This window comes from Anomaloglossus baeobatrachus, chromosome 2, assembly GCF_048569485.1.
Source record: "Anomaloglossus baeobatrachus isolate aAnoBae1 chromosome 2, aAnoBae1.hap1, whole genome shotgun sequence".
In the NCBI taxonomy this organism is placed as follows: domain Eukaryota; kingdom Metazoa; phylum Chordata; class Amphibia; order Anura; family Aromobatidae; genus Anomaloglossus; species Anomaloglossus baeobatrachus.
The window spans coordinates 354,135,095-354,161,216 of record NC_134354.1 but is presented as its reverse complement, the minus strand read 5'-3'; the positions used below and the strand labels follow the sequence as shown (position 1 = coordinate 354,161,216).

General features: G+C 39.0%; 3 non-coding genes across 3 annotated transcripts; all 3 read right to left on the bottom strand.

Annotated features, from left to right (window-relative positions):
* Nucleotides 1-3,328: 3,328 nt before the first annotated feature.
* On the bottom strand, nt 3,329-3,401 carry TRNAV-AAC (transfer RNA valine (anticodon AAC)). The gene has a single exon. It is a non-coding gene; the product is annotated as a tRNA-Val (tRNA).
* A 13,399-nt stretch (nt 3,402-16,800) lies between these two features.
* Nucleotides 16,801-16,873, bottom strand: TRNAV-UAC (transfer RNA valine (anticodon UAC)). Its single transcript has one exon. It is a non-coding gene; the product is annotated as a tRNA-Val (tRNA).
* Nucleotides 16,874-22,042: 5,169 nt separating this feature from the next.
* TRNAV-UAC (transfer RNA valine (anticodon UAC)) lies at nt 22,043-22,115 on the bottom strand. Its single transcript has one exon. It is a non-coding gene; the product is annotated as a tRNA-Val (tRNA).
* Between the last annotated feature and the right edge of the window lie 4,007 nt (nt 22,116-26,122).

The following is a 26,122-nucleotide window of genomic DNA, read 5'->3' as shown; positions in this document are numbered from 1 at the left end:
CCTTTTTATTGCTGAAGGAAAGTATTTTTAGTTAATGAAACATTTACAATTATTATTACATATTTTACCAGTTTTATTCCTACAAAGGGATTTTGCTTAAATTGAAGTTTATATTGAATGTGTTACTTTTTTCTCCATAGTTTGGTCTTTTGCTTTTGTATTTATGGGAACTATATATTTTGAAACAAATAGGATTTTTATAATCTGGGAATATGTTTTCTGCTAAAATTGTCAATAAAAAAGAAACCCAAAATCGTAGTTCTCTTTGTGATGGAAGCCAAAATGTATTGTCATTTGGCAACGAAACCAAGAATTTCACATATTACAAGTCGATAGGAAATTACTTCTACACCAAAAACAGATTGGTTCACTGGGGATTGAACCCAGGACCTTCTGCGTGTGAAGCAGACGTGATGACCACTACAGTATGAAACCTTTGAAATCCTGCAAAGTAATGGCAATTAGAGACGAGTTTTGACCGCCAGGGGAAAAAAAACAAATTCGTAACTCTGTTGGTGATGGAAGCTAAAACATTCCGTTATTCGGCAACAATGCCAAGAACTTTATATACTGCATGTTGATAGGGGATTATTTCAACACCAAGAACACATGGGTTTCACTGGGGATTGAACCCAGGACCTTCCGCGTGTAAAGCAGACGTGATTTCCACTACACTATGAAACCTTTGAAAGCCTGCAAAGTAATGGCAATTAGAGACGAGTTTTGACCGCCAGGGAAAAAAAAAACAAATTCGTAGCTCTGTTGGGGATGGAAGCCAAAACATCCCATCATTCGGCAACAAAGCCAAGAACTTCATATATTGTAGCTTAATTGAGTATTATTTCAACACCAAGAACAGATTGGTTTTACTGGGGATTGAACGCAGGACCTTCTGCGTGTTAAGCAGACGTGATGACCACTACTCTATGAAACCTGGTGGAAAGTTGCTGTGTATTGGCTAGCAGAGTAGAATTGTGACTGACGGGGCTTTTTTATTGCTGAAGGAAAGTATTTTTGGTTAATGAAACATTTACAATTTTTATTGCATATTTTACCATTTTTCTTCCTACAAAGGAATTTTGCTTAAAAGGAAGTTTACATTAAATGTGTTACTTTTTTCCACATAGTTTAGTTGTTTGCTTTTGTATTTAAAGGAACTATATATTTTGAAACAAACAGGATTTTTATAATATGGGATTATGTTTTCTGCTAAAATGGTCAATAAAAAAGAAACCCAAAATCGTAGTTCTCTTGGTGATGGAAGCCAAAATATATTATCAGTTGGCAACAAAACAAAGAATTTCATATGTTATAGGTTTAAAGCAAATTACTTCAACAACGAAAACGGCTTGTTTTTACTGGGGATTGAACCCAGGACCTTCTGCGTGTGAAGTAGACGTGATGACGACTCCACTATGAAACCTGTGAAATCCTGCAAAGTAATGGCAGTTAGAGACGAGTTTTGACCGCCAGGGGAAAAAAAAAAATAATTTGTAGTTCTCTTTGTGATGGAAGCCAAAACATCCCGTCATTCGGCAACAAAGCCGAGAACTTCAAATATTGTAGTTGGATAGCGTATTTTTTCAACACTAAGAACAGAGTGGGTACACTGGGGATTGAACTCAGGACCTTCTGCGTGTTAAGGAGACGTGTGACCACTACACTATGAAACCTGATGAAAAGTTACTGTGTATTGGCTAGCAGAGCAGAATTGTGACTGACGGGGCCTTTTTATTGCTGAAGGAAAGTATTTTTAGTTAATGAAACATTTACAATTATTATTACATATTTTACCAGTTTTATTCCTACAAAGGGATTTTGCTTAAATTGAAGTTTATATTGAATGTGTTACTTTTTTTCTCCATAGTTTGGTGTTTTGCATTTGTATTTATGGGAACTATATAATTTGAAACAAATAGGATTTTTATAATATGGGATTATGTTTTCTGCTAAAATGGTCAATAAAAAAGAAACCCAAAATCGTAGTTCTCTTTGTGAAGGAAGCCAAAATGTATTGTCATTTGGCAACGAAACCAAGAATTTCACATATTACAAGTCGATAGGAAATTACTTCAACACCAAAAACAGATTGGTTTCACTGGAGATTGAACCCAGGACCTTCTGCGTGTGAAGCAGACGTGATGACCACTACTCTATGAAACCTTTGAAATCCTGCAAAGTAATGGCAATTAGAGACGAGTTTTGACCGCCAGGGGAGAAAAAACAAATTCGTAGCTCTGTTGGTGATGGAAGCTAAAACATCCCGTTATTCGGCAACAATACCAAGAACTTTATATACTGCAGGTTGATAGGGGATTACTTCAAAACCAAGAACATATGGGTTTCACTGGGGATTGAACCCAGGACCTTCCACGTGTAAAGCAGACGTGATTTTCACTACACTATGAAACCTTTGAAAGCCTGCAAAGTAATGGCAATTAGAGACGAGTTTTGACCGCCAGGGAAAAAAAAACCAAATTCGTAGCTCTGTTGGGGATGGAAGCCAAAACATCCCATCATTCGGCAACAAAGCCAAGAACTTCATATATTGTAGTTTAATTGAGTATTATTTCAACACCAAGAACAGATTGGTTTTACTGGGGATTGAACGCAGGACCTTCTGCGTGTTAAGCAGACGTGTGACCACTACACTATGAAACCTTATGAAAAGTTACTGTGTATTGGCTAGCAGAGCAGAATTGTGACTGACGGGGCCTTTTCATTGCTGAAGGAAAGTATTTTTAGTTAATGAAACATTTACAATTATTATTACATATTTTACCAGTTTTATTCCTACAAAGAAATTTTGCTTAAATTGAAGTTTATATTGAATGTGTTACTTTTTTCTCCATAGTTTGGTCTTTTGCTTTTGTATTTATGGGAACTATATAATTTGAAACAAATAGGATTTTTATAATATGGGATTATGTTTTCTGCTAAAATGGTCAATTAAAAAGAAACCCAAAATCGTAGTTCTCTTGGTGATGGAAGCCAAAATATATTATCAGTTGGGAACAAAACCAAGAATTTCATATATTACAGGTTGATATAAAATTACTTCAACAGCGAAAACAGATTGTTTTTACTGGGGATTGAACCCAGGACCTTCTGCGTGTGAAGTAGACGTGATGACCACTCCACTATGAAACCTGTGAAATCCTGCAAAGTAATGGCATTTAGAGACGAGTTTTGACCGCCAGGGGAAAAAAAAAAATAATTTGCAGTTCTGTTTGTGATGGAAGCTAAAACATACCGTCATTCGGCAACATTGCCGAGATCTTCATATATTGTAGTTGGATAGCGTATTATTTCAACATTAAGAACAGATTGGATTCACTGGGGATTGAACCCAGGACCTTCTGCGTGTTAAGCAGACGTGATGACCACTACACTATGAAACCTTTGAAAGCCTGCAAAGTAATGGCAATTAGAGATGAGTTTTGACCGCCAGGGAAAAAAAAAACAATTTCGTAGCTCTGTTGGGGATGGAAGCCAAAACATCCCATCATTAGGCAACAAAGCCAAGAACTTCATATATTGTAGTTTAATTGAGTATTATTTCAACACCAAGAACAGATTGGTTTTACTGGGGATTGAACGCAGGACCTTCTGCGTGTTAAGCAGACGTGATGACCACTACTCTATGAAACCTGATGGAAAATTACTGTGTATTGGCTAGCAGAGCAGAATTGTGACTGACAGGGCCTTTTTATTGCTGAAGGAAAGTATTTTTGGTTAATGAAACATTTACAATTTTTATTACATATTTTACCAGTTTTATTCCTACAAAGGGATTTTGCTTAAAAGGAAGTTTACATTAAATGTGTTACTTTTTTCCACATATTTTAGTTGTTTGCTTTTGTATTTAAAGGAACTATATATTTTGAAACAAATAGGATTTTTATAATATGGGATTATGTTTTCTGCTAAAATGTTCAATAAAAAAGAAACCCAAAATCGTAGTTCTCTTTGTGATGGAAACCAAAATGTATTGTCATTTGGCAACGAAACCAAGAATTTCACATATTACAAGTCGATAGGAAATTACTTCAACACCAAAAACAGATTGATTTCACTGGGGATTGAACCCAGGACCTTCTGCGTGTGAAGCAGATGTGATGACCACTACACTATGAAACCTTTGAAATCCTTCAAAGTAATGGCAATTAGAGACGAGTTTTGACCGCCAGGGGAAAAAAACTAAATTCGTAGCTCTGTTGGTGATGGAAGCTAAAACATCCCGTTATTCAGCAACAAAGCCAAGAACTTTATATACTGCAGGTTGATAGGGGATTATTTCAACACCAAGAACACATGGGTTTCACTGGGGATTTAACCCAGGACCTTCTGCGTGTAAAGCAGATGTGATTTCCACTACACTATGAAACCTTTGAAAGAACGCAAAGTAATGGCAATTAGAGACGAGTTTTGACCGCCAGGGAAAAAAAAAACAAATTCGTAGCTCTGTTAGGGATGGAAGCCAAAACATCCCATCATTCGGCAACAAAGCCATGAACTTCATATATTGTAGTTTAATCGAGTATTATTTCAACACCAAGAACAGATTGGTTTTACTCGGGATTTAACGCAGGACCTTCTGCGTGTTAAGCAGACGTGATGACCACTACTCTATGAAACCTGATGGAAAGTTACTGTGTATTGGCTAGAAGAGCAGAATTGTGACTGACGGGGCCTTTTTATTGCTGAAGGAAAGTAATTTTGGTAATGTAACATTTACAATTTTTATTACATATTTTACCAGTTTTATTCCTACAAAGGGATTTTGCTTAAAAGGAAGTTTACATTGAATGTCTTACTTTTTTCCACATAGTTTAGTTGTTTGCTTTTGTATTTAAAGGAACTATATATTTTGAAACAAACATGATTTTTATAATATGGGATTATGTTTTCTGCTAAAATGGTCAATAAAAAAGAAACCCAAAATCGTAGTTCTCTTGGTGATGGAAGCCAAAATATATTATCAGTTGGCAACAAAACAAAGAATTTCATATGTTACAGGTTGATAGCAAATTACTTCAACAGCGAAAACGGCTTGTTTTTACTGGGGATTGAACCCAGGACCTTCTGAGTGTGAAGTAGACGTGTTGACGACTCCACTATGAAACCTGTGAAATCCTGCAAAGTAATGGCATTTAGAGACGAGTTTTGACCGCCAGGGGAAAAAAAAAAAATAATTTGTAGTTCTGTTTGTGATGGAAGCCAAAACATCCCGTTATTCTGCTACAAAGCCGAGAACTTCATATATTGGAGTTGGATAGCGTATTATTTCAACACTAAGAACAGATTGGTTTCACTGGGGATTGAACGCAGGATCTTCTGCGTGTTAAGCAGACGTGATGACCACTACACTATGAAACCTGACAAAAAGCTACTGTGTATTGGCTAGCAGAGCAGAATTGTGACTGACGGGGCCTTTTTATTGCTGAACGAAAGTATTTTTGGTTAATGAAACACAATTATTATTACATATTTTACCAGTTTTATTCCTACAAAGGGATTTTGCTTAAAAGGAAGTTTATATTGAATGTGTTACTTTTTTCCACATAGTTTAGTTGTTTGCTTTTGTATTTAAAGGAACTATATATATAATATGGGATTATGTTTTCTGCTAAAATGGTGAATAAAAAAGAAACCCAAAATCGTAGTTCTCTTTGTGATGGAAGCCAAAATTCCATCACAAATTCGTAGCTCTGTTGGGGATGGAAGCCAAAACATTCCATCCTTCGGGAACAAAGCCAAGAACTTCATATATTGTAGTTTAATTGAGTATTATTTCAACACCAAGAACAGATTGGTTTTACTGGGGATTGAACGCAGGACCTTCAGCGTGTTAAGCAGACGTGATGACCACTACTCTGTGAAACCTGATGGAAAGTTACTGTGTATTGGCTAGCAGAGCAGAATTGTGACTGACGGGGCCTTTTTATTGCTGAAGGAAAGTATTTTTGGTTAATGAAACATTTACAATTTTTATTACATATTTTACCAGTTTTATTCCTACAAAGAGATTTTGCTTAAAAGGAAGTTTACATTGAATGTTTTACTTTTTTCCACATAGTTTAGTTGTTTGCTTTTGTATTTAAAGGAACTATATATTTTGAAACAAACAGGATTTTTATAATATGGGATTATGTTTTCTGCTAAAATTGTCAATAAAAAATAAACCCAAAATCGTAGTTCTCTTGGTGAGGGAAGCCAAAATATATTATCAGTTGGCAATAAAACCAAGAATTTCATATATTGATAGCAAATTACTTCAACAGCGAAAACAGCTTGTTTTTACTGGGGATAGAACCCAGGACCTTCTGCATGTGAAGTAGACGTGATGACCACTCCACTATTAAACCTGTAAAATCCTGCAAAGTAATAGCATTTAGAGACGAGTTTTGACCGCCAGGGGAAAAAAAAAAAATTATTTGTAGTTCTGTTTGTGATGGAAGCCAAAACATACCGTCATTCGGCAACAATGCCGAGAACTTCATATATTGTAGTTGGATAGCTTATGATTTCAACACTAAGAACAGATTGGTTTCACTGGGGATTGAACCTAGGACCTTCTGCGTGTTAAGCAGACGTGATGACTAGAGATGAGCGAACTGGTCCCGGTTCGGCTCGAGGTCGGTTCGCCGAACGGGGGTCCCGTTCGAGTTCGGTTCGTCGAACGTTCGACGAACCGAACTCGAACCAATAGGCTATAATGGGAGGCAATCACAAACATATAAAAATGCATGATAAATGTACACAAACAGTTAATAAACATTGCCATAACACTTACCGGTCCCCGCGATCCCTTCTGCACTCTGTCTCCTGCCGCTATTCCATCCGATGATCGCTGAATCCTCCCCGTGACCAGCACTGCCAGCAGAGATGCAGGACCTATCGTGACATCAAAATAGCCATGTGACCAGTCACGTGGCTATTATCTCATTGGCTACAGACTGGTCACATGACTATGACACGTCATGTAGGACCTGCGAGAGCATCTCTCCGGTACACGGTGCACATATGTGTATCGCCGTGTACCGGCGACATGCTCTAGCACACGGTCGACTCCCCGTTCCGTTAGGGACCGGCTGACACAGCCGGTCATTAACGGAGATCACCGTTGCCATAGCAACGCAGTTAGCGGTGACGTCACCGCTAACCGCGGCTCCGAGAGCACCATTGCTATGGTAACGCGCTGTCAGCGTTACCGCTGTTACCGCTGACAGCCAGCACTGATCACTCACGAAGTGAAGGCTGCACGATTGTAGTGAGCATTGTAGTGAGGATGAGGTTCCCCAGCCCCAAGTGATGAGCTGGTGAACCTCATCCTTCCTCACTACAATCGTCACTACTACTACACTAGAAAGAAGACAGAAGAGCAGGATCGTGGAGGGGTGACAGGGGGTAATAAAGATGGAGTCTCTAATGTGTCTGTGTATTTATTTCTATTAAAGTATTTTTCTCTGTGTGGTGTTTTTTTTTAACCCTTTATTGGAGATTCTTAATGGCCGGGTCAAACGTGCCTGACATTAAGAATCTCTGGCTTAATACTGGCTAGTAAAACAAAGCCAGTATTAACTCATGATTACCCAACAAGCCACCCGGCTCCAGGGCTGTTGGAAGAGTTGGATACAGCGCCAGATGATGGCGCTTCTATGAGAGCGCCATTTTCTGGGACGGCTGCGGACTGAAATCCGCAGCAGAGGCGCCCGGAAACCTCGGGTTAGCCTGTGCTGCGGATTCCAATCCCCAGCTGCCTAGTTGTATTCGGCTGGACACAAAAATGGGGCGAAGCCCACGTCATTTTGTTTTTTAATTATTTCATGAAATAAGTGAAATAATTAAAAAAAAATGGGTTTCCCTATATTTTTGGTTCCCAGCTGGGTACAAATAGGCAACTGGGGGTTGGAGGCAGCCCGTGGCTGCCTGCTGTACCTGGCTAGCTTACAAAAATATGGCGAAGCCCACGTCATTTTTTTGTAGTTTTTTGGCAAAAAAAATAAAAAATGCTTCCCTGGATTTTCCATTGCCATTGAAGGTAACATCAAGCAGTGGGGGTTAGCAGCCAGTAGCTGCTTGGATTACCCTTAGCTAGCAATACAAAAAATGTAGCAGGAGCCCATATATATTTTTTTTAATTATTTATTTAAATAACTAAAAACAAAATGGGCTTCCCTGTATTTTGATTGCTGGACATCACAGTGCTGTAAAACTAAATCTTTAAAAAAATGACGTAGCGCTCCGCGGTATTTTTGATTCTCAGCGCAGATAAAGCAGACAGCTACGGGATGCCACCCCCATCTGCCTGCTGTTACCTTGGTTGGCAATCAAAATACAGGGAAGCCCATTAATTTTTTCTATTTAAAAAATAGTTAAAAAAAAAAATGACGTTTGGTCCCCCCATTTTTGATAGCCAGCTAGGGTAAAGCAGACGGCTGTAGCCTGAAAACCACAGCTGGCAGCTTTATCGTGGTTGGGGATCCAATGTGGAGGTCCCCTCAGGCTCTTTTTTATAATTATTTTATAAATATTAATAATTACACAATAAAAGTAGGGTCCCCCCCAAATTGGATCACCAGCCAAGGTAAAGCGGACAGCTGTGGTCTGGTATTCTCAGGGTGGGAAGGTACATAGTTATTGGGCCTTCACAGCCTAAAAATAGCAGGCCGCAGGCACCCCAGACGTGGCGCATCCACTAGATGCGCCAATCCTGGCGCTTCACCCCAGCTCATCCCGTGCCCTGGTGCAGTGGCAAACGGGGTAATAAATCGGGTTGATACTAGCTGTAAAGTCACCTGAGATCAAGCCCAGCAGTTTGTGATGTCATGGCGTCTATTAGATACCCAACATCATAAACTGTCAGTACTAACAAAAAAAAAAATCGACAAAAGAAATTTATTTGAAAAAACAGTCCCCAAAACATTTCCTCTCTCACCAATTTATTGTAAGAAAAAAAATAAAGGGGTCCCACGACAACTCTGGACCGTCTAGAATATGGGGGGGGAGACACTCAGGGAACGTATCCCCCATTTTCTAGGAGTGCGGACCCTTCATGTGAGGAGTGTGGGTGCAATGAATCTGCACTCACTCTTCTCGGGTCCACAGCAGCAGAGTCCATGTCGTAATGGTTGCTACCAAAGCTGCAATGCCCTGCTCATGAGGTAAGGGCATGCCTAATCAGGAGAACTACTGTAGAGGAAGCTCTGCTCACTGGTATATAGGTGCTCAGAGGTAATAATAGATAAAATTAGTGAGTAACCTCGGCACTCTAAATCTCCCAGACTAAGTCAGTAAGTCACAACGGATAGTAATGCAAAATCACTCTTTATTGGTCCGTATTAAGAAAAACATTTTTTTTCATAAGCATATATGTTTTTGTCCAAAACAAGTTACAAATGACGTTTCGGCCTGAGCCTTCGTCAGATTGGACTTATCTGCATGTAATCATGAAAAATGACAATATTCAGTATCACATAAGAGTGAGAGAACAATAACATAAACTCGAACAATGTAGAGGTACAAGTGGGATGCAGCAAAAAAATTGCAACACAGCAAGAAATGAAACACATGATACAAATGTCATAATACAGTACAAGGACAATATAGTAATGACAAATATGGGGTCAGAGTAGGCTTAGACAGCTCTGGTACGAAAGAGATGTCAATCATAAAGTAACATGTGCAGTAGGTGTAGAGCTACAGTATGCATGGCAGAGCTAATGGGTAGACCGACCATAGAAAAAGTAGAGAAAAAGTGGAGAAAAAATGTAGAAAAAGTGGAGAAAAAGTGGAGAAAAAGTGGAGAAAAAGTGGAGAAAAAATGGATAAAAAGTGGAGAAAAAGTGAAGGAAAAGTGGAGAAAAAATGGAGAATAAGTGGAGAAAAAATGGAGAAAAAAATGAAGAAAAAGTGGAGAAAAAATGGAGAAAAAGTGGAGAAAAAGTGGATAAAAAGTGGAGAAAAAGTGGAGAAAAAATGTAGAAAAAGTGGAGAAAAAGTGGAGAATAAGTGGAGAAAAAATGGAGAAAAAAATGTAGAAAAAGTGGAGAAAAAATGGAGAAAAAGTGGAGAAAAAGTGGATAAAAAGTGGAGAAAAAGTGGAGAAAAAATGTAGAAAAAGTGGAGAAAAAGTGGAGAATAAGTGGAGAAAAAATGGAGAAAAAAATGTAGAAAAAGTGGAGAAAAAAATGAAGAAAAAGTGGAGAAAAAATGTAGAAAAAGTGGAGAAAAAGTGGAGAAAAAATGTAGAAAAAGTGGAGAAAAAGTGGAGAAAAAATGTAGAAAAAGTGGAGAAAAAGTGGAGAAAAAGTGGGGAATAAGTGGAGAATAAGTGGAGAATAAGTGGAGAAAAAATGGAGAAAAAAATGTAAAAAAAGTGGAGAAAAAAATGAAGAAAAAGTGGAAAAAAAATGTAGAAAAAGTAGAGAAAAAGTGGAGAAAAAATGTAGAAAAAGTGGAGAAAAAGTGGAGAAAAAATGTAGAAAAAGTGGAGAAAAAGTGGAGAAAAAGTGGAGAAAAAGTGGAGAAAAAATGGAGAAAAAATGAAGAAAAAGTGGAGAAAAAGTGGAGAAAAAGTGGAGAATAAGTGGAGAAAAAATGTAGAAAAAAATGTAGAAAAAGTGGAGAAAAAAATGAAGAAAAAGTGGAGAAAAAATGTAGAAAAAGTGGAGAAAAAGTGGAGAAAAAATATAGAAAAAGTGGAGAAAAAGTGGAGAAAAAGTGGAGAATAAGTGGAGAATAAGTGGAGAATAAGTGGAGAAAAAATGTAGAAAAAAATGTAGAAAAAGTGGAGAGAAAGTGGATAAAAAGTGGAGAAAAAGTGGATAAAAAGTGGAGAAAAAGTGGAGAAAAAATGTAGAAAAAGTGGAGAAAAAGTGGAGAAAAAGTGGAGAATAAGTGGAGAAAAAATGGAGAATAAGTGGAGAAAAAATGGAGAAAAAAAATGAAGAAAAAGTGGAGAAAAAGTGGAGAATAAGTGGAGAATAAGTGGAGAATAAGTGGAGAAAAAATGGAGAAAAAAATGAAGAAAAAGTGAAGGAAAAGTGGAGAAAAAGTGGAGAATAAGTGGAGAAAAAATGGATAAAAAAGTGGAGAAAAAGTGGAGAATAAGTGGAGAAAAAATGGAGAATAAGTGGAGAAAAAATGGAGAAAAAAATGAAGAAAAAGTGGAGAAAAAATGGAGAAAAAAATGTAGAAAAAGTGGAGAAAAAAATGAAGAAAAAGTGGAAAAAAAATGTAGAAAAAGTAGAGAAAAAGTGGAGAAAAAATGTAGAAAAAGTGGAGAAAAAGTGGAGAAAAAATGTAGAAAAAGTGGAGAAAAAGTGGAGAAAAAGTGGAGAAAAAGTGGAGAAAAAATGGAGAAAAAATGTAGAAAAAGTGGAGAAAAAGTGGAGAAAAAGTGGAGAATAAGTGGAGAAAAAATGGAGAAAAAGTGGAGAAAAAATGGAGCAAAAGTGGAGAAAAAGTGGAGAAAAAGTGGAGAATAAGTGGAGAAAAAATGTAGAAAAAAATGTAGAAAAAGTGGAGAAAAAAATGAAGAAAAAGTGGAGAAAAAATGTAGAAAAAGTGGAGAAAAAGTGGAGAAAAAATGTAGAAAAAGTGGAGAAAAAGTGGAGAAAAAGTGGAGAATAAGTGGAGAATAAGTGGAGAATAAGTGGAGAAAAAATGTAGAAAAAAATGTAGAAAAAGTGGAGAGAAAGTGGATAAAAAGTGGAGAAAAAGTGGATAAAAAGTGGAGAAAAAGTGGAGAAAAAATGTAGAAAAAGTGGAGAAAAAGTGGAGAAAAAGTGGAGAATAAGTGGAGAAAAAATGGAGAATAAGTGGAGAAAAAATGGAGAAAAAAATGAAGAAAAAGTGGAGAAAAAGTGGAGAATAAGTGGAGAATAAGTGGAGAATAAGTGGAGAAAAAATGGAGAAAAAAATGAAGAAAAAGTGAAGGAAAAGTGGAGAAAAAGTGGAGAATAAGTGGAGAAAAAATGGATAAAAAAGTGGAGAAAAAGTGGAGAATAAGTGGAGAAAAAATGGAGAATAAGTGGAGAAAAAATGGAGAAAAAAATGAAGAAAAAGTGGAGAAAAAATGGAGAAAAAAATGTAGAAAAAGTGGAGAAAAAGTGGAGAAAAAATGGATAAAAAGTGGAGAAAAAGTGTAGAAAAAGTGGAGAAAAAGTGGATAAAAAGTGGAGAAAAAGTGGAGAAAAAGTGGAGAAAAAATGTAGAAAAAGTGGAGAAAAAGTGGAGAAAAAGTGGAGAATAAGTGGAGAAAAAATGGTGAATAAGTGGAGAAAAAATGGAGAAAAAAATGAAGAAAAAGTGGAGAAAAAGTGGAGAATAAGTGGTGAAAAAATGGATAAAAAGTGGAGAAAAAGTGAAGGAAAAGTGGAGAAAAAGTGGAGAATAAGTGGAGAAAAAATGGATAAAAAAGTGGAGAAAAAGTGGAGAATAAGTGGAGAAAAAATGGAGAATAAGTGGAGAAAAAATGGAGAAAAAATGAAGAAAAAGTGGAGAAAAAATGGAGAAAAAGTGGAGAATAAGTGGAGAAAAAATGGAGAAAAAGTGGAGAAAAAGTGGAGAAAAAGTGGAGAAAAAATGGAGAAAAAGTGGAGAAAAAGTGGAGAAAAAATGGAGAAAAAGTGGAGAAAAAGTGGAGAAAAAATGGATAAAAAGTGGAGAAAAAGTGAAGGAAAAGTGGAGAAAAAGTGGAGAATAAGTGGAGAATACGTGGAGAATAAGTGGAGAAAAAATGGAGAAAAAAATGAAGAAAAAGTGGAGAAAAAGTGGAGAAAAAATGGAGAAAAAGTGGAGAAAAAGTGAAGGAAAAGTGGAGAAAAAGTGGAGAATAAGTGGAGAAAAAATGGATAAAAGAGTGGAGAAAAAGTGGAGAAAAAGTGGAGAATAAGTGGAGAAAAAATGGAGAATAAGTGGAGAACAAATGGATAAAAAGTGGAGAAAAAGTGAAGGAAAAGTGGAGAAAAAGTGGAGAATAAGTGGAGAATAAATGGAGAATAAGTGGAGAAAAAATGGAGAAAAAAATGAAGAAAAAGTGGAGAAAAAGTGGAGAAAAAGTGGAGAAAAAATGGAGAAAAAGTGGAGCACCCTTTGGTGCCTTTCATGTGGCACTAAGTGGTGCTTAGCTTTGTATTTAGCCAAAAAAATGAAAAAAAAATGACGTAGGATTCCCCCTAGTTTTGTAGCCAGCTAGGGTAAAGCAGACGGCTGCAGCCTGCAGACCACAGCTGGCAACCTCACCTTGGCTGGTAATCCAAAACTGAGGGCACCCCACGCAGTTATTTTAAATTAAATAAATAATTTAAAAAAAAAACACGTAGGGGTCCCCCCAAAATTGGATCACCAGCCAAGGTAAAGCAGACAGCTGGGGCCTGATATTCTCAGACTAGGGAGGTCCATGGTTATTGGACTCTCCCCAGCCTAAAAATAGCAGGCCGCAGCCGCCCCAGAAGTGGCGCATCCATTAGATGCGCCAATCCTGGTGCTTTGCCCCAGCTCATCCCGCGCCCTGGTGCGGTGGCAAACGGGGTAATATATGGGGTTAATACCAGATGTGTAATGTCACCTGGCATCAAGCCCTGGGGTTGGTGAGGTCAGGCGTCTATCAGATACCCGACATCACCAACCCAGTCAGTAATAAAAAAAAATAGATGACAAACACATTTTTATTTGAAAAAACACTCCCCAAAACATTCCCTCTTTAACCAATTTATTAGAATGAAAAACAAATCCAGGTCTGGTGTAATCCAAGGGGTTGCCATGACGATCCACACTGTCCCAGTCAATGAAGAGCAGGATGTTCCCCATTGGCTGGGAGAGCAATGCAGTGACCTGAGCTAACATCAATGGGTCAGCCCAGGTCACTGCAGGGCACGAAAAGTGCTGCTGTCAGCGAGGTACATTACCTGCGCTGATCTCCAGCACTGCTGACAGCCCCTGTCACTAAGTTCAATGACCGGATCCTTCACACCAAGTCTCGCGAGAGGCCCGTGACGTCACCGCTAGTCAGTCTCGGGTCGGAAGCGAGAGGTGATGTGACAAGCGGCGGCCATGGAGGACAGTGACAGCGCTGAGGTCGGGATGGTGGGACTTCATCACCGCAGGTAAGCCGAGCGGGACCGTGTGTGTGTGTGTGTGTGTGTGTGTGTGTGTGTACATGCCGCGGGCAGGAGGGGGCGGAGCGAGCTGAGCGGGGAAGTGTGGGCTTCCTGCACGTAACTAGGATAAACATCGGGTTACTAACCAAAGCGCTTTGGTTGAATACCCGATGTTTATCTTGGTTACCAGCTTGTGGCAGGCTGCCAGCGATGGCTCCTGCACACTGTAGCTGTAAAAAGCCCTGCTATTTGCTGCTAGAACCGTTCTCGAACGTTTCTAGAACTATTGAATTTTAGCAAAAAGCTCGAGTTCTAGTTCTATCTAGAACACCCCCAAAAATCACTCGAGCCTAGAACTGGAGAACCTCGAACCGCGAACCGCGCTCAACTCTAGTGATGACCACTACATTATGAAACCTGACAAAAAGTTACTGTGTATTGGCTAGCAGAGCAGTATTGTGACTGACGGGGCCTTTTTATTGCTGAAGGAAAGTATTTTTGGTTAATGAAACATTTACAATTATTATTACATATTTTACCAGTTTTATTCCTACAAAGGGATTTTGCTTAAATTGAAGTTTATATTGAATGTGTTACTTTTTTCTCCATAGTTTAGTCTTTTGCTTTTGTATTTATGGGAACTATATATTTTGAAACAAATAGGATTTTTATAATATGGGATTATGTTTTCTGCTAAAATGGTCAATAAAAAAGAAACCCAAAATCGTAGTTCTCTTTGTGATGAAAGCCAAAATGTATTGTCATTTGGCAACGAAACCAAGAATTTCACATATTACAAGTCGATAGGAAATTACTTCAACACCAAAAACAGATTGGTTTCACTGGGGATTGAACCCAGGACTTTCTGCGTGTGAAGCAGACGTGATGACCACTACACTATGAAACCTTTGAAATCCTGCAAAATAATGGCAATTAGAGACGAGTTTTGACCGCTAGGGGAAAAAAAACAAATTCGTAGCTCTGTTGGTGATGGAAGCTAAAACATCCCGTTATTCGGCAACAAAGCCAAGAACTTCATATATTGTAGTTTAATTGAGTATTATTTCAACACCAAGAAAAGATTGGTTTTACTGGGGATTGAACGCAGGACCTTCTGCGTGTTAAGCAGACGTGATGACCACTACTCTATGAAACCTGATGGAAAGTTACTGTGTATTGGCTAGCAGAGCAGAATTGTGACTGACGGGGCCTTTTTGTTGCTGAAGGAAAGTATTTTTGGTTAATGAAACATTTACAATTTTTATTACATATTTTACCAATTTTATTCCTACAAAGGGATTTTGCTTAAAAGGAAGTTTACATTGAATGTGTTACTTTTTTCCACAAAGTTTAGTTGTTTGATTTTGTATTTAAAGGAACTATATATTTTGAAGCAAACAGGATATTTATAATATGGGATTATGTTTTCTGCTAAAATGGTCAATAAAAAAGAAACCCAAAATCGTAGTTCTCTTGGTGATGGAAGCCAAAATATATTATCAGTTGGCAACAAAGGAAAGAATTTCAAATGTTACAGGTTGATATCAAATTACTTCCAATCATTCGGCAACAAAGCCAAGAACTTCATATATTGTAGTTTAATTGAGTATTATTTCAACACCAAGAACAGATTGGTTTTACTGGGGATTGAACGCAGGACCTTCTGCGCGTTAAGCAGACGTGATGACCACTACTCTATGAAACCTGATGGTCAATAAAAAAGAAACCCAAAATCGTAGTTCTCTTGGTAATAAAAGCCAAAATATATTATCAGTTGGCAACAAAATAAAGAATTCCATATGTTACAGGTTGATAGCAAATTACTTCAACAGCGAAAACGGCTTGTTTTTACTGGGGATTGAACCCAGGACCTTCTGCGTGTGAAGTAGACGTGATGACGACTCCACTATGAAACCTGTGAAATCCTGCAAAGTAATGGCATTTAGAGACGAGTTTTGACCGCCAGGGGAAAAAAATAATAATTTGTAGTTCTGTTTGTGATGGAAGCCAAGACATCCCGTCATACGGCAACAAAGCCGAGAACTTCATATATTGTAGTTGGATAGCGTATTATTTCAACACTAAGAACAGATTTGTTCAACTGGGGATTGAACCCAGGACCTTCTGCGTGTTAAGCAGATGTGATGACCACTACACTATGAAACCTGACGAAAATTTACTGTGTATTGGCTGGTAGAGCAGAATTGTGACTGACAGGGCCTTTTTATTGCTGAGGGAAAGTATTTTTGGTTAATGAAACATTTACAATTATTATTACATATTTTACCAGTTTTATTCCTACAAAGGGATTTTGCTTAAATTGAAACCCAAAATCGTAGTTTTGTTTGTGATGGAAGCCAAAATGTAATGTCATTTGGCAACGAAACCAAGAATTTCACATATTACAAGTCGATAGGAAATTACTTCAACACCAAAAACAGATTGGATTCACTGGGGATTGAACCCAGGACGTTCTGCGTGTGAAGCAGACGTGATGACCACTACACTATGATACCTTTGTAATTCTGCAAAGTAATGGCAATTAGAGACGAGTTTTGACTGCCAGGGGAAAAAAAACAAATTCGTAGCTCTGTTGGTGATGGAAGCTAAAACATCCCGTTATTCGGCAACAAAGCCAAGAACTTAATACACTGCAGGTTGATAGGGGATTATTTCAACACCAAGAACACATGGGTTTCACTGGGGATTGAACCCAGGCCCTTCTGCGTGTAAAGCAGACGTGATTTCCACTACACTATGAAACCTTTGAAAGCCTGCAAAGTAATGGCAATTAGAGACGAGTTTTGACCGCCAGGGAAAAAAAAAACAAATTCGTAGCTCTGTTCGGGATGGAAGCCAAAACATCCCATCATTCGGCAACAAAGCCAAGAACTTCATATATTGTAGTTTAATTGAGTATTATTTCAACACCAAGAACAGATTGGTTTTACTGGCGATTGAACGCAGGACCTTCTGCGCGTTAAGCAGACGTGATGACCACTACTCTATGAAACCTGATGGAAAGTTACTATGTATTGGCTAGCAGAGCAGAATTGTGACTGACGGGGCCTTTTTATTGCTGAAGAAAGTATTTTTTGTTAATGAAACATTTACATTTTTTATTACATATTTTACCAGTTTTATTCCTACAAAGGGATTTTGCTTAAATTGAAGTTTATATTGAATGTGTTACTTTTTTCTCCATAGTTTGGTCTTTTGCTTTTGCATTTATGGGAACTATATATTTTGAATCAAATAGGATTTTGATAATATGGGATTATGTTTTCTGCTAAAATGGTCAATAAAAAAGAAACCCAAAATCGTAGTTCTCTTTGTGATGGAAGCCAAAATGTATTGTCATTTGGCAACGAAACCAAGAATTTCACATATTACAAGTCGATAGGAAATTACTTCAACACCAAAAACAGACTGGTTTCACTGGGGATTGAATCCAGGACTTTCTGCGTGTGAAGCAGACGTGATGACCACTACACTATGAAACCTTTGAAATCCTGCAAAATAATGGCAATTAGAGACGAGTTTTGACCGCTAGGGGAAAAAAAACAAATTCGTAGCTCTGTTGGTGATGGAAGCTAAAACATCCCGTTATTCGGCAACAAGGCCAAGAACTTCATATATTGTAGTTTAATTGAGTATTATTTCAACACCAAGAACAGATTGGTTTTTCTGGGGATATAACGCAGGACCATCTGCGTGTTAAGCAGACGTGATGACCACTACTCTATGAAACCTGATGGAAAGTTACTGTGTATTGGCTAGCAGAGCAGAATTGTGACTGACGGGGCCTTTTTATTGCTGAAGGAAAGTATTTTTGGTTAATGAAACATTTACAATTTTTATTACATAATTTACCAATTTTATTCCTACAAAGGGATTTTGCTTAAAAGGAAGTTTACATTGAATGTGCTACTTTTTTCCACATAGTTTAGTTGTTTGATTTTGTATTTAAAGGAACTATATATTTTGAAACAAACAGGATTTTTATAATATGGGATTATGTTTTCTGCTAAAATGGTCAATAAAAAAGAAACCCAAAATCGTAGTTCTCTTGGTAATAAAAGCCAAAATATATTATCAGTTGGCAACAAAACAAAGAATTTCATTTGTTACAGGTTGATAGCAAATTACTTCAACAGCGAAAACGGCTTGTTTTTACTGGGGATTGAACCCAGGACCTTCTGCGTGTGAAGTAGACGTGATGACGACTCCACTATGAAACTTGTGAAATTCTGCAAAGTAAAGGCATTTAGAGATGAGTTTTGACCGCCAGGGGAAAAAAAATAATATTTTGTAGTTCTGTTTGTGATGGAAGCCAAAAAATCCCGTCATACGGCAACAAAGCCGAGAACTTCATATATTGTAGTTGGATAGCGTATTATTTCAACACCAAGAACACATGGGTTTCACTGGGGATTGAACCCAGGACCTTCTGCGTGTAAATCAGACGTGATTTCCACTACACTATGAAACCTTTGAAAGCCTGCAAAGTAATGGCAATTAGAGACGAGTTTCGACCGCCAGGGAAAAAAAAAACAAATTCGTAGCTCTGTTCGGGATGGAAGCCAAAACATCCCATCATTCGGCAACAAAGCCAAGAACTTCATATATTGTAGTTTAATTGAGTATTATTTCAACACCAAAACAGATTGGTTTTACTGTGGATTGAACGCAGGACCTTCTGCGTGTTAAGCAGACGTGATGACCACTACTCTATGAAACCTGATGATAAGTTACTGTGTATTGGCTAGCAGAGCAGAATTGTGACTGACGGGGCCTTTTTATTGCTGAAGGAAAGTATTTTTTGTTAATGAAACATTTACAATTTTTATTACATATTTTACCAGTTTTATTCCTACAAAGGGATTTTGCTTAAATGGAAGTTTACATTGAATGTGTTACTTTTTTCCACATAGTTTAGTTGTTTGCTTTTGTATTTAAAGGAACTATATATTTTGAAACAAACAGGATTTTTATAATATGGGATTATGTTTTCTGCTAAAATGGTCAATAAAAAAGAAACACAAAATCGTAGTTCTCTTGGTAATAAAAGCCAAAATATATTATCAGTTGGCAACAAAACAAATAATTTCATATGTTACAGGTTGATAGCAAATTACTTCAACAGCCAAAACGGCTTGTTTTTACTGGGGATTGAACCCAGGACCTTCTGCCTGTGAAGTAGACGTGATGACGACTCCACTATGAAACTTGTGAAATCCTGCAAAGTAAAGGCATTTAGAGACGAGATTTGACCGCCAGGGGAAAAAAAATAATAATTTGTAGTTCTGTTTGTGATGGAAGCCAAAAAATACCGTCATACGGCAACAAAGCCGAAAACTTCATATATTGTAGATGGATAGCGTATTATTTCAACACTAAGAACAGATTGGTTTCACTGAGGATTGAACCCAGGACCTTCTGCGTGTTAAGCAGATATGATGACCACTGCACTATGAAACCTGACGATAAGTTACTGTGTATTGGCTAGCAGAGCAGAATTGTGACTGACGGGGCCTTTTTATTGCTGAAGGAAAGTATTTTTGGTTAATGAAACATTTACAATTATTATTACATATTTTACCAGTTTTATTCCTACAAAGTGATTTTGATTAAATTGAAGTTTATATTGAATGTGTTACTTTTTTCTCCATAGTTTGGTCTTTTGCTTTTGTATTTATGGGAACTATATATTTTGAAACAAATAGGATTTTTATAATATGGGATTTTGTTTTCTGCTAAAATGGTCAATAAAAAAGAAACCCAAAATCGTAGTTCTCTTTGTGATTAAAGCCAAAATGTATTGTCATTTGGCAACGAAACCAAGAATTTCACATATTACAAGTCGATAGGAAATTACTTCAACACCAAAAACAGATTGGTTTCACTGGGGATTCAACCCAGGACCTTCTGCGAGTGAATCAGACGTGATGACCACTACACTATAAAACCTTTGAAATTCTGCAAAGTAATGGCAATTAGAGACGAGTTTTGACTGCCAGGGGAAAAAAAACAAATTCGTAGCTCTGTTGGTGATGGAAGCTAAAACATCCCGTTATTCGGCAACAAAGCCAAGAACTTTATATACTGCGGGTTGATAGGGGATTATTTCAACACCAAGAACACATGGGTTTCACTGGGGATTGAACCCAGGACCTTCAGCGTGTAAAACAGACGTGATTTCCACTACACTATGTAACCTTTGAAAACCTGCAAAGTAATGGCAATTAGAGACGAGTTTTGACCGCCAGGGAAAAAAAAACCAAATTCGTAGCTCTGTTGGGGATGGAAGCCAAAACATCCCATAATTCGGCAACAAAGCCAAGAACTTCATATATTGTAGTTTAAGTGAGTATTATTTCAACACCAAGAACAGATTGGTTTTACTGGGGATTGAACGCAGGACCTTCTGCGTGTTAAGCAGACGTGATGACCACTACTCTATGAAACCTGATGGAAAGTTACTGTGTATTGGCTAGCAGAGCAGAATTGTGACTGACAGGGCCTTTTTATTGCTGAAGGAAAGTATTTTTGGTTAATGAAACATTTACAATTTTTATTACATATTTTACCAGTTTTATTCCTACAAAGGGATTTTGCTTAAAAGGAAGTTTACATTGAATGTGTTACTTTTTTCCACATAGTTTAGTTGTTTGCTTTTGTATTTAAAGGAACTATATATTTTGAAACAAACAGGATTTTTATAATATGGGATTATGTTTTCTGCTAAAATGGTCAATAAAAAAGAAACCCAAAATCGTAGTTCTCTTGGTGATGGAAACCAAAATATATTATCAGTTGGCAACAGAAGAAAGAATTTCATATGTTACAGGTTGATAGCAAATTACTTCCCATCATTCGGCAACAAAGCCAAGAACTTCATATATTGTAGTTTAATTGAGTATTATTTCAACACCAAGAACAGATTAGTTTTACTGGGGATTGAACGCAGGACCTTCTGCGTGTTAAGCAGACGTGATGACCACTACTCTATGAAATCTGACTGAAAGTTGCTGTGAATTGGCTAGCAGAGCAGAAATGTGACTGACGGGGCCTTTTTATTGCTGAAGGAAAGTATTTTTTGTTAATGAAACATTTACAATTTTTATTACATATTTTACCAGTTTTATTCCTACAAAGGGATTTTGCTTAAATGGAAGTTTACATTGAATGTGTTACTTTTTTCCACATAGTTTAGTTGTTTGCTTTTGTATTTAAAGGAACTATATATTTTGAAACAAACAGGATTTTTATAATATGGGATTATGTTTTCTGCTAAAATGGTAAATAAAAAAGAAACCCAAAATCGTAGTTCTCTTGGTGATAAAAGCCAAAATATATTATCAGTTGGCAACAAAACAAAGAATTTCATATGTTACAGGTTGATAGCAAATTACTTCAACAGCAAAAACGGCTTGTTTTTACTGGGGATTGAACCCAGGACCTTCTGCGTGTGAAGTAGACGTGATGACGACTCCACTATGAAACTTGTGAAATCCTGCAAAGTAATGGCATTTAGAGACGAGTTTTGACCGCCAGGGGAAAAAAAATAATAATTTGTAGTTCTGTTTGTGATGGAAGCCAAAAAATCCCGTCATACGGCAACAAAGCCGAGAACTTCATATATTGTAGTTGGATAGCGTATTATTTCAACACTAAGAACAGATTGGTTTCACTGGGGATTGAACCCAGGACCTTCTGCGTGTGAAGCAGATGTGATGACCACTACACTTTGAAACATTTGAAATCCTGCAAAGTAATGGCAATTAGAGACAAGTTTTGACCGCCAGGGGAAAAAAAACAAATTCGTAGATCTGTTGGTGATGGAAGCTAAAACATCCCGTTATTCGGCAACAAAGCCAAGAACTTTATATACTGCAGGTTGATAGGGGATTATTTCAACACCAAGAACACATGGGTTTCACTGGGGATTGAACCCAGGACCTTCTGCGTGTAAAGCAGACGTGATTTCCACTACACTATGAAACCTTTGAAAGCCTGCAAATTAATGGCAATTAGAGACGAGTTTTGACCGCCAGAGAAAAAAAAACAAATTCGTAGCTCTGTTGGGGATGGAAGCCAAAACATCCCATCATTCGGCAACAAAGCCAAGAACTTCATATATTGTTGTTTAATTGAGTATTATTTTAAACACCAAGAACAGAATGGTTTTACTGGGGGTTGAAGACAGGACCTTCTGCGTGTTATGCAGACGTGATGACCACTACTCTATGAAACATGATGGAAAGTTACTGTGTATTGGCTAGCAGAGAAGAATTGTGACTGACGGGGCCTTTTTATTGCTGAAGGAAAGTATTTTTGGTTAATGAAACATTTACAATTTTTATTACATATTTTACCAGTTTTATTCCTACAAAGGGATTTTGCTTAAAAGGAAGTTTACATTGAATGTGTTACTTTTTTCCACATCGTTTAGTTGTTTGCTTTTGTATTTAAAGGAACTATATATTTTGAAACAAACAGGATTTTTATAATATGGGATTATGTTTTCTGCTAAAATGGTCAATAAAAAAGAAACCCAAAATCGTAGTTCTCTTGGTGATGGAATTCAAAATATATTATCAGTTGGCAACAGAAGAAAGAATTTCATATGTTACAGGTTGATAGCAAATTACTTCCCATCATTCGGCAACAAAGCCAAGAACTTCATATATTGTAGTTTAAGTGAGTATTATTTCAACACCAAGAACAGATTGGTTTTACTGGGGATTGAACGCAGGACCTTCTGCGTGTTATGTAGAGATGAGCGAACCGGTCCCGGTTCGGCTCGAGTTCGGTTCGCCGAACGAAGGTCCCGTTCGAGTTCGGTTCGTCGAACGTTCGACGAACCGTACTCGAACTGCATAGGAAACAATTGCAGGCAATCACAAACACAGAAAAACACCTAGAAAACACCCTCAAAGGTGTCCAAAAGGTGACAAACAACTCACAACACAACACAAACACATGGGAAAGTGACAAGGACATGTACTCATGCGAAAACAAAACAGCTGGACAAGGAAAAAGAGGAGGACACACAGATATAGGCATGGCACGCCCTTCTAAAGTCATGTAAAACACCGCAAGGTGACTCCAAGCGGAGTCTCCCTTTTTTCCAAAAATTGGGCCCCACACACACCCACCCCTTCAGTGGCAGCAGTTGTGCCCCAGTTGTACACTTCACAGCTAGATTTGCATCAAGCACATTCAAAAATACGCCATAATTAACCGTCCCCAGGATGACACCAGGGTAGGTAGCAAAGTCTTTCCTGATCCCAGCTCTGTTCATCTTGGCTTCTTTTAAAAACACATCAAGCAAGGGTTACTCCAAGCGGAGTCTCCCTTTTTTCAAAAAATTGGGCCCCACACACACCCACCCCTTCAGTGGCAGCAGTTGTGCCCCAGTTGTACACTTCACAGCTAGATTTGCATCAAGCACATTCAAAAATACGCCATAATTAACCGTACCCAGGATGACACCAGGGTAGGTAGCAAAGTCTTTCCTGATCCCAGCTCTGTTCATCTTGGCTTCTTTTAAAAACACATCAAGCAAGGGTTACTCCAAGCGGAGTCTCCCTTTTTTCCATAAATTGGGCCCCACACACACCCACCCCATCAGTGGCAGCAGTTGTGCCCTAGTTGCAAACAGGATGTTTTGATTTGCATCAAGCACATTCCAAATCCACAAGCATTTACTCTCCCCAGGATGACACAGGGGTAGTAAATTCCTTCTGGATCCATGACTTGTTCATTTTGATGAACGTCAGTCTGTCCACATTGTCACTGGACAGACGCGTGCGCTTATCTGTCAGCACACACCCAGCAGCACTGAAGACACGTTCAGAGACAACGCTGGCAGCTGGACACGACAAAATCTCCAAGGCGTAACTGGAGAGCTCTGGCCATTTTTCTAGATTTGAAGCCCAAAAGGAGCAAGGCTCCATTTGCAAAGTCATGGCATCGATGTTCATTTGGAGATACTCCTGTATCATCCTCTCCAGCCGTTGACTATGTGTCAGACTTGTTGTCTCTGGTGGCCTTGCAAAGGAGGGTCTAAAAAAATTATGAAAAGATTCCATAAAATTGCTGTTACCAGCACCAGATACGGTCCTACTGGTACGGGTAGACTGTTGAAGATGACGAGACCGTCCCATGTTTGTCAAGTTACAACTGGGAGAATCACTCCCTGAACCTGCACGGTTGTTTGGTGGAAAAGCCGATCTAAGATCGAGTAACAGCTTCTGCTGATACTCCTGCATACGTGCGTCCCTTTCTATGGCTGGAATTATGTCACAAAATTTGGACTTGTACCGGGGATCTAATAGTGTGGCAAGCCAGTAGTCATCATCACTTCTAATTTTGACAATACGAGGGTCATGTTGGAGGTAGTGCAACAAGAAGGCACTCATGTGTCTTGCGCAGCCATGCGGACCGAGTCCACGCTGTGTTTGTGGCATAGAGGTGCTAACCGTTCTTTCTTCCTCTGACATCTCCCCCCAACCTCTTTCAACTGAAATTTGACCAAGGTCTCCCTCATCCGCTGAGTCTTCCATGTCCATGGACACTTCGTCCTCCATTTCTTCATGTCCTCCTGCACCTTCCTCAACATCTCGCCTGCTACCATGCGCCCTTGTTGATCCCTGTCCCCCATGGTCCCATGCCTGGCGTCTTGGTGATGATGAACGTCTGGACCTTGGTGATGTTGTTGTGTCTTGCGCATGTGAATCCTCCTGTAGTTCCTCCCCTTCCTGTTGTCCCACCCCCTGACTCCGAATAGTGTTTAGCGTCTGCTCCAGCATGTAAATGACTGGAATCGTAATACTGATAATGGCATTGTCAGCGCTAAACATATTCGTCGCCATGTCGAAACTGTGCAGAAGGGTGCATAGGTCCTTGATCTGAGACCACTCCATCAGGGTGATCTGACCCACCTCTGCATCTCGTTGTCCCAGGCTATACGTCATGACGTATTGCACCAGGGCACGGCGGTGCTGCCACAGTCGCTGTAACATGTGGAGAGTTGAATTCCAGCGTGTCGCCACATCGCATTTCAGCCGATGAACCGGCAGGCCGAAAGACTTCTGGAGCGATGCAAGTCGCTCAGCTGCGGCGCTTGAACGGCGGAAGTGAGCAGACAGTTTTCGTGCCCTGTTCAGAAGGCCATCTAGGCCGGGATAGTGTGTTAAAAATTGCTGGACGACAAGGTTCAACACGTGAGCCATACAAGGCACGTGTGTCACCTTGCCCAGGCGAAGGGCCGCACCCAGGTTTGCAGCATTGTCGCACACGGCCTTACCAGGCTGCAGGTTGAGTGGAGACAACCATTTATTAAACTCGGACCGCAGAGCTGACCACAACTCCTCAGCTGTGTGACTCTTATTACCAAGACATGTCAAGCTAAAGACCGCCTGATGCCGTTGCGCTCTGCTGCCAGCATAGTAATGAGGGGTGCGTGATTCCTTTTGCGCTGTGAGAACGCTGGTGGCCTGACCAGGCAGGCATGGGGCGGAGGTGGAGGACCCAGATGAGGTGGAGGATGCAGAAGCAGTGGCAGAACTTGGACAGACAGAGGATTGACACACAAGTCGTGGGGACGGCAAGACTTGTGCAGCAGACCCTTCACCATCTATCACCATAGTTACCCAGTGCCCAGTCAGCGACATGTAACGTCCCTGTCCATGCTTACTGGTCCAAGTATCGGTGGTGAAATGCACCCGTTGACACACAGAGTTTCTCAAGGAAGCGGTGATGTTGTGTGCGACATGCTGGTGTAGCGCGGGCACACCTTTGTTAGAGAAGTAGTGGCGACTAGGCATCTGGTACTGGGGCACAGCGACAGACATAAGGTCTCTAAAATCCTGTGTGTCCACTAGGCGGAAAGGCAGCATTTCGGTAGCCAACAGCTTACAGAGGGATAGAGTCAACCTCTTAGCTTTGTCATGGGTCGCAGGAAGTGGCCTTTTATTTGACCACATCTGAGGGACAGAGATCTGGCT